Genomic DNA, 7,351 nt, shown 5'->3' on the forward strand with positions numbered 1-7,351 from the left:
ATCAAAAGCACATGTGAAATTACATGCTGGGGAGAATGTGAAGAATGGGAAACACTGCTCTCTTGCTGGTGGGATTGCAAAATGGTGTAAGCACTCTGGAAATCAATCCACTGCTTCCTCAGAAATTTCAAATAGTTCTACCTTAACACCCAGGTATACTACTCATTGTCATATACCCAAAAGATGCTGCACTATAGCACAAATACACATTCTTTATGTTCATAGCAGCCTTGTTTGTAAAATTCAAAAACTGGAAACAACCCAATTGGCCTTCAATTGATAAATGGACAAAAATGCTGTTCATTTACAATAGACACTATTCAGCTTTTTAAAAATGTTGAAATCATTAATATTTCAGACTAATAGATGGAACTAGAAAATATCACCATGAGTGATTTAACACAGGCCAAAATGTACATCCAGGCTGTGTACTCACTGAGAAGTGAGTAGTAGCTAAAGGTACAGAACATGCATGACACAACACTAGACCTTTTGAAGTTTAAAAAGGAGGCGGCCAAAATATGGATATTTCAATAATTCTTACAAGGAGAAATAAAATAATCATGGGCGGGAAAGGGAAGCAAGGACCTGGGTGGGAAAGATGGAGAGGGCAGGATCAAGTTGAGAAAGAGAAGAAGTCTAGAAAATCAGAGACATGAGCGGAAATTGACAGTACTGTGAGGTGAAATGTAGGAGGAACCTTGGGTTGCTAGAGGCTACCAGGACCCAATGAGAATGACCATAGCTGAAATGTAGAACAGTGTGCAGAAGGAATCTGTATATACTACTTCTAGTGAGAGACATAGCCCCCAGGGCATGCATGGGACTCCACAGTCATGTTCTAAATATTTGACATAGAAATGATTCAGTCTTAAGGAAGTGCAGGGAATGGTTCAAAAATTGAAGGTAAAGTCACTTAGTGACCAGCCCAACTTGGGATCAACCCCATGGGCACCAAAGCCTGAGACTATTACTGATGCCAAGTAGTGCTTGCAGAAAGGAACCTAGTCAGGCTCTCCTTTGAGAGGCTCTATAGGAGCTCACTAGGACAGGTGCAGATTCTTAGGGCTGAGGATTGGACGGAGGACAGGGATACCTTTGGAAGAGTTATGGGAGGGACTGAAGGAGCTGAACAGGATTGCTACCCTAGAGGAAAACCTACAGTATCAACTCACAAGTATCCATGAGAGTTCCCAGAGACTAAGACACCAACAAAAGAGTATAATTGGGCTGGACTATGGACCCTGGCACATTTGAATCTGAGGACTGACTTATCTGGGCTGAGTAGGAAAGAATTTGCCTAATCCTGAAGAAAGTTGATGTCCTAGCAAAGGTCTTTGCTTGTGGGTGTGAGGTGTGTGGGTTGTTTGAAGAACTTCCTCTCCAAAGACAAGTAAGGGTGATGGGTTGAAGTCTCCAGAGGGGGAGCAATATTTAGAATGTAAGTATGTAAAATAATTTTTAAAATCATCTATTCAATTCTGGAGTGCTCTTTTAAGATCATTTTCTGGTGTGTTATTTAAGTCTGAATATATGGGTATGACTGTGACAGGGATTTTATGCTATACAAGAAACATTTTGTCATATATTTTTATATTTTAATGCTTGTGTCTAGACAGAGAGTATTAGGAAGAGTATGATTTTAGTGGTTACATCTATTTGTTTCTATGTTGAATTGGTGCTATGTTTCTTCATCCTGATAGATAGAGTGCTAATATCCAAAAATATATAAAGAACTCAAGAAGCTAACCACGGAAAAAAAATCAACATCCCAATCAGAAAATAGGGTATAGAACTAAAATGAAATTTCAAAACAGAGGAGTCTTTTTTCTTCTATCTTTATTAACTTGAGTATTTCTTACTTACATTTAGATTGTTATTCCCGGGCCAACATAACCCTAACCCCTTCCTGTCCCCTTCTATATGGGCTTCCCCTCCCCATCCTTGTCCTGCGCTACATCTCGCCAGCAGGAACAACGCGGCACACACAGGATCCTTCTGCAGAAAAGGTTTAATGCGTCTTGAGAGGGAGAGCATAAGCTTACAATGCGGAGACACCGAGTGAGGAATAACCGTCCCTTATATAGGAAACTATCCTCACCTAGGACGTGTCACTCTCTGACTGGATCTTATTAAAACCGGATCCGGGCCTTTCCATTCATTTGTCTATACATCCTTCCATTTCACTAATTCTTTTGTCCTCTTGGGCTCTGAGCAATGTCGATCAGCCGCTGTTTGTCCAGCTTCATCAAGATTTAAAAAATTTAAGGTAAAAAGGGCCAGAGCAGTGGCCACTTGGGGTGTTGGGGGGAGTTCTATCATAATTCCCCCTCTTTGTTTTATTAAATATGATTTGAGCGTCCGATGAGCACGCTCTATGATTCCCTGTCCTTGAGGGTTGTAGGGCAGGCCCGTCAGGTGGGTAACCTGCATCTGAGCACAAAACTGACGGAATTTTTGAGATGTGTAGGCAGGGCCATTGTCAGTTTTTACACATTTTGGCTTTCCCCAAGCATTCCATGCTTCAAGGCAGTGCTGAATGACATGTGTTGTTTTTTCTCCTGTAAGTGGGGTGGCATGTAGAATGCCAGAACATGTGTCTATAGATACATGCACATACTGTAATTTTCCAAAAGTAGAATTATGAGTAACATCCATTTGCCAGATTTGCAATGGCTGTATTCCTCTTGGGTTGACCCCGATGTGAGGAACTGGGAGGAACTGGAAGCACTGTTGGCATTGGGTGACTATATTACGTGCCTCTTTTCTAGTTATAGAGAAGCGGCGGCGTAAAGTTTCTGAGTTGACATGGAAATTGCCATGAAAGGCTTTAGCGGCCTCTAAAGGAGAGGCCAGGGCCACAGCTATCATTTTTGTGGCTTTGTCAGCCAAATCATTCTCTGAACTCATTGGGCCAGGGAGTCCAGAATGGGCCCGTATATGAGTAATGTATACAGGGAATCTTCTATTTAATAGGATAATTTGGATTTTTCGGAAAATATATGCCACCTTACTAGTGGTTTTAATTATACTGGCGGTTTCAAGAATAATAACAGCATTAACCACATAGGAGGAATCTGAAACAATATTTAGAGGAACCTGGAATTTTTCAATGACCTCCATGACCACTAGGCATTCTACCACTTGGGGTGAGGTTTCAAAATATTGTCGTGAGAATACTTGGGAGTTTACCACATATGCTCCCACCCCTGTTTTTGACCCATCCGTATACGCTGTTATCCCCTCCTTTAATGGTCTGTGGGATGTGACGCGAGGGAAAACAACAGGTTGTGTTCTTGCAAAACACAATAGGGGGTGTTTAGGATAATGATTATCTATCTTCCCTGTAAAGGATGTGAGCAGCACTGCCCAATCATCAGAGTTAGCGGCTAGAGTTTGGACCTGGTAGGATGTATATGCGATAATCAAGGATTGGGGTGGATTCCCAAAATGACAGATGGCAGCTTTTAGGCCCTTCATAGCCAGATGTGCTACTGCGGCTGGATACCAATCAATAATCTTCACAGGGGAAGCATGTGGATGGATCCATAACAGTGGACCTTGTTGCCATAAAACTGCAGTGGGTAAATCCTTGGTATCTAGTACACAGAGTGAAAAAGGTAGAGATCAATCAATGCGTTGCAATTGGGGCTGTTTTATGGCATCTTCTACTTTTAGTAAGGCCTTGGTTGCAGCGGGAGTTAGCAAACGAGGGGAGGTGATGTGGCCGTCCCCTTCCAATATTTCGAAGAAAGGTTTTAATTCCGCGGAAGGGATTTTCAAAAATGGTCTCAACCAGTTGATATCTCCCAAGAGCTTCTGAAAGTCATTAAGAGTATGGAGGTGGTCTCTACGGATTTCCAGTTTCTGGGGTATAATCTTATCAGGGAAAATAATGGATCCTAGAAAATGACCTGTGTCAGCAATTTGGACCTTTTCTGTAGCAATATGTAAGTCCCATTGCTTAAGGGTTTTTTGTAATAAGGAATAGGCTTGTTTGAGTAATTCTAAGTCTTTATGACACATCAATATATCATCCATGTAATGGATTAACAGTAAATTTGGATAGGTCTCCCTGACTGGTTTGAGGGCTTCCTGAACATATAACTGAAACATCGTAGGGCTGTTGGCCATGCCCTGAGGTAGGACCTTCCACTGGTATCTTTTATCAGGTTCAGTATGATTAATTGATGGGACAGTAAAAGCAAACCTGGGCCTATCAGGGGGGTAAAGCAGAATAGAGAAAAAACAATCCTTGATATCTATTATTACCAAATTCCAATCTTTTTGTAGGGCCGAGAGTATAGGAAGTCCCCGCTGAATGGGTCCAAGGGATTCCATCTGATCGTTAATGGCCCTCAAGTCATGGAGTAGTCGCCATTTTCCTGATTTTTTTTCCTTATTACAAAAATTGGGGTGTTCCAAGGAGAGGTGGAGGGCTCCAAATGTCCCAATCTTAATTGTTCATCCACCAGTCCTGTAGCTGCCTGTAATTTCTCAGAGGTTAATGGCCATTGGGGAACCCACACCGCGTCCTCCATCCTCCATGATATGGGTCGTGCTGCCCCAATGGCGCCTAGGAAAAACCCAGGCCTTGTTTATGGGGGATGGCGATTGGTTCAATCGGCGTGAGATGACCCTGTTCTAATCGCCCTAGGCCTTTCCCTTCCTTATAGCCCATCCTTGACATCAAGTGGGACACTTGTGGGGGGTATTCATTAGAAAAGGTCAGTCCCATGGTCTGCATAACATCCCTCCCCCAAAGATTAACAGGCAGGGAAAGTACATAAGGAATAAATTGTGCCTGTCGGCCATCGGCAGTTGTCCAAGTTAGAGTGGCAGAGCTGATCATAAGGCATGACTGGTAGCCTAATCCTTGTAGCAAGTGAGAAGATTTTGTGGTAGGCCATGATTGAGGCCACCATTTTGAGGAAATTATACTTTTATCAGCCCCAGTATCCAGTATGCCTTCGAATTTCTTTCCATTAATTTCTAAGCTCAATTTTGGGCGGTTGTTAAGGTGAACCACCAAATATGCCGAATCATGACCAGTGGACCCCCATGGGTCCCTTGGTATCCTGTATCGTGGCCTGGCAGTACGGAAGGAGTAGTAACTGTGCTATTCTATCTCCTTTACTTATGGAAAAAACCCCATCGGGACTTGAACAAAGAATCTGAACATCAAGAGAGCGCTGAGCTTCAACAAGGACTGGATGGACTATCAGTCCTTGTAGGGCGAGAGATCCTCTCCCAAGGACAAGGCCTATGGTTTCCGGGGGTAGAGGCCCCACAGTCTGAGCAGGAATTGGCTGAATGCCCAACTGGGGCATTAGAAAGAAGTCTGAGGCGGCACGCAGGTCCAATTTTGTGTCGCCTCTTGGGGGACCTCCTCTGCCAGGGTCATGGCCCTGTGAAAGCGGTTCCCATATCTTTGAGGGCCCTGGGACCGGGGGCCCACCAGCCCATTTTTTGACATCTCATTAGGCCGAGTCTCCAAAGGAGGGAGTAGTTTGCCTTTAATGTCTCTCACTGATCGGCACTGGTCAGCCCTATGGTAGCCTTTGCCACATCAGACACAGAGAGTTGCAGACCCTGTCTCCTTTTGTCATCCTGCAGTCTCTTTTTAGATGGCCTGTTTTCCCACATTAAAAGCATGATCTTTTATCTGTCCCTTTAACGGGGCATCGCTGGGATTGGAGAATGGCGGCCGCCAGGCCTGAGTTAGTAAGGGGCCCTCCAAGTTCCATGCAGACTCTAAGCCAATCCTGTAGCCCTTTATTTCTTTGGGGGGCTATGGCTGCTCGGCACTCCTGGGTGGCTTGCTCGAAAACGAGCTGTTCTATAAGCGGTGCTGCTTGTTCAGGATTGCCAAAGATTCGTCCTGCAGCCTCTGTCATTCTAGCTACAAAATCTGAGAAATTTTCCTGGAGTCCCTGAATGATTTTTGTAAGTTGATTATCGATCCCTCCTCTCCTGGAGAGTGCCTTCCAGGCTCTAATAGCCATGATGGAGAGCTGAGCATAGCGCCCCAGTGGTAAGCAGACTGATCAGCTGCAAAGCGGCCCTGTCCTGTTAAGAGTTCGAAAGTCCATTCCTGTTGCTCAGGTATTAAGGCCGTAGCATTCGCTCTGGCCTGTGTTTGGGCTGCCTCATACCGGAGCGCTTTCCATTCCATGTATTGGCCCATGCTGGCAAGGGCTGCCTTAGCAATCATCTGCCAATCAGCTGGTGTCAATGCCGTCATGGCCAACCTGTCGAGTTGTGTTAGAGTAAAGTTGGCCGTGACTCCATACTTTCTAACTGATTCCGCTAATTCCTTAATCTGATTATATTCAACAGGGGCATGGACCCGTCCTCCCTCCAGAGTCTCAAAGACAGGAAATGTCATACTCAGCTTTCTTCTCACCCTCTCGGGGACTAGTGAGAAGGCGCGTGAGCGTGTCTCATATGGAGGGGGCGCCGTTGGTGGCGGCCGCGCTAGAAGCCTTCTATTACTTCCCCTACATTCATCGGGGTAATATCTTTCCTCCTCATATTTAGCTTCTTCCTCATCTAGCTCGGCCTCCTCCTCTGAGTCTAAGGTTTCATTTTCAGAGCTTTCAGAACTGTCGAGGTTCAGTGCTTCTAACTCTTTCACAGGGTATAGGCTGGCTCCCCCTCCTGGTTTATGTGTAGAGGAGGAAGTGCTGGAATCTGAAATTTTCAACGCTCCCTTGTCTGCGGACATACCGGGAGGGCCTTTTTTCTTTCTTAGGACGTCCTTTTTCTTGCGCGTGCCCAACCTCTCACTACGTTCGGTTTCTGACATACTGTCCCGGACTACCTCGAGAGTGGCCTGTCCTTCTACTACTGCTGCCTTACACGTTTCATCCTTTAAACAATTCTTAACCAGCTTCCATATAGCTTTGGTCCCTAGGCACAGATCCTCTTCCGCCAATTTTCTGTCAAGGTCCTTTCCAAGTTTGTTCCATGAGGCAATTGTAAACGAGCCTGAACAGGCAAACCAAGGAGCCACCCTTTCCACCTCCTTCACAAAGTTTTTAAGTGTTCTTCCTCCAATTTTGATGTCCCTCTGCTTTAACACTGTTTCCAAGGCCGTGACCACAGACTGTGAGGATCCCATGATGGGCCAGGAATGCCGGCGGCTTATCTACGTCCGTCTGACAAGGCGTGAGGTGAAACGGTAGAGACAGACATGCTGCTCTCTTATGTACGGGAGTCTTACACATGCCTCCCCGGACAGTGCCACTTATCTACGTCGGCCTTATCACATCCTTGCTCCTCAATAGTCAAAACTGAAGGTAAAAGGGAGCTGCGCGAAGCTCACTTATATACGAGAGACTGAGACGTG

General features: G+C 45.1%; 1 pseudogene; it reads right to left on the reverse strand.

Annotated features, from left to right (window-relative positions):
* Nucleotides 1-2,166: 2,166 nt before the first annotated feature.
* On the reverse strand, nucleotides 2,167-7,123 carry LOC148007227 (igE-binding protein pseudogene; annotated as a pseudogene).
* Between the last annotated feature and the right edge of the window lie 228 nt (nucleotides 7,124-7,351).

This window comes from Rattus norvegicus, chromosome 1 (assembly GCF_021556685.1).
Source record: "Rattus norvegicus strain SHRSP/BbbUtx chromosome 1, alternate assembly SHRSP_T2T, whole genome shotgun sequence".
Classification (NCBI taxonomy): domain Eukaryota; kingdom Metazoa; phylum Chordata; class Mammalia; order Rodentia; family Muridae; genus Rattus; species Rattus norvegicus.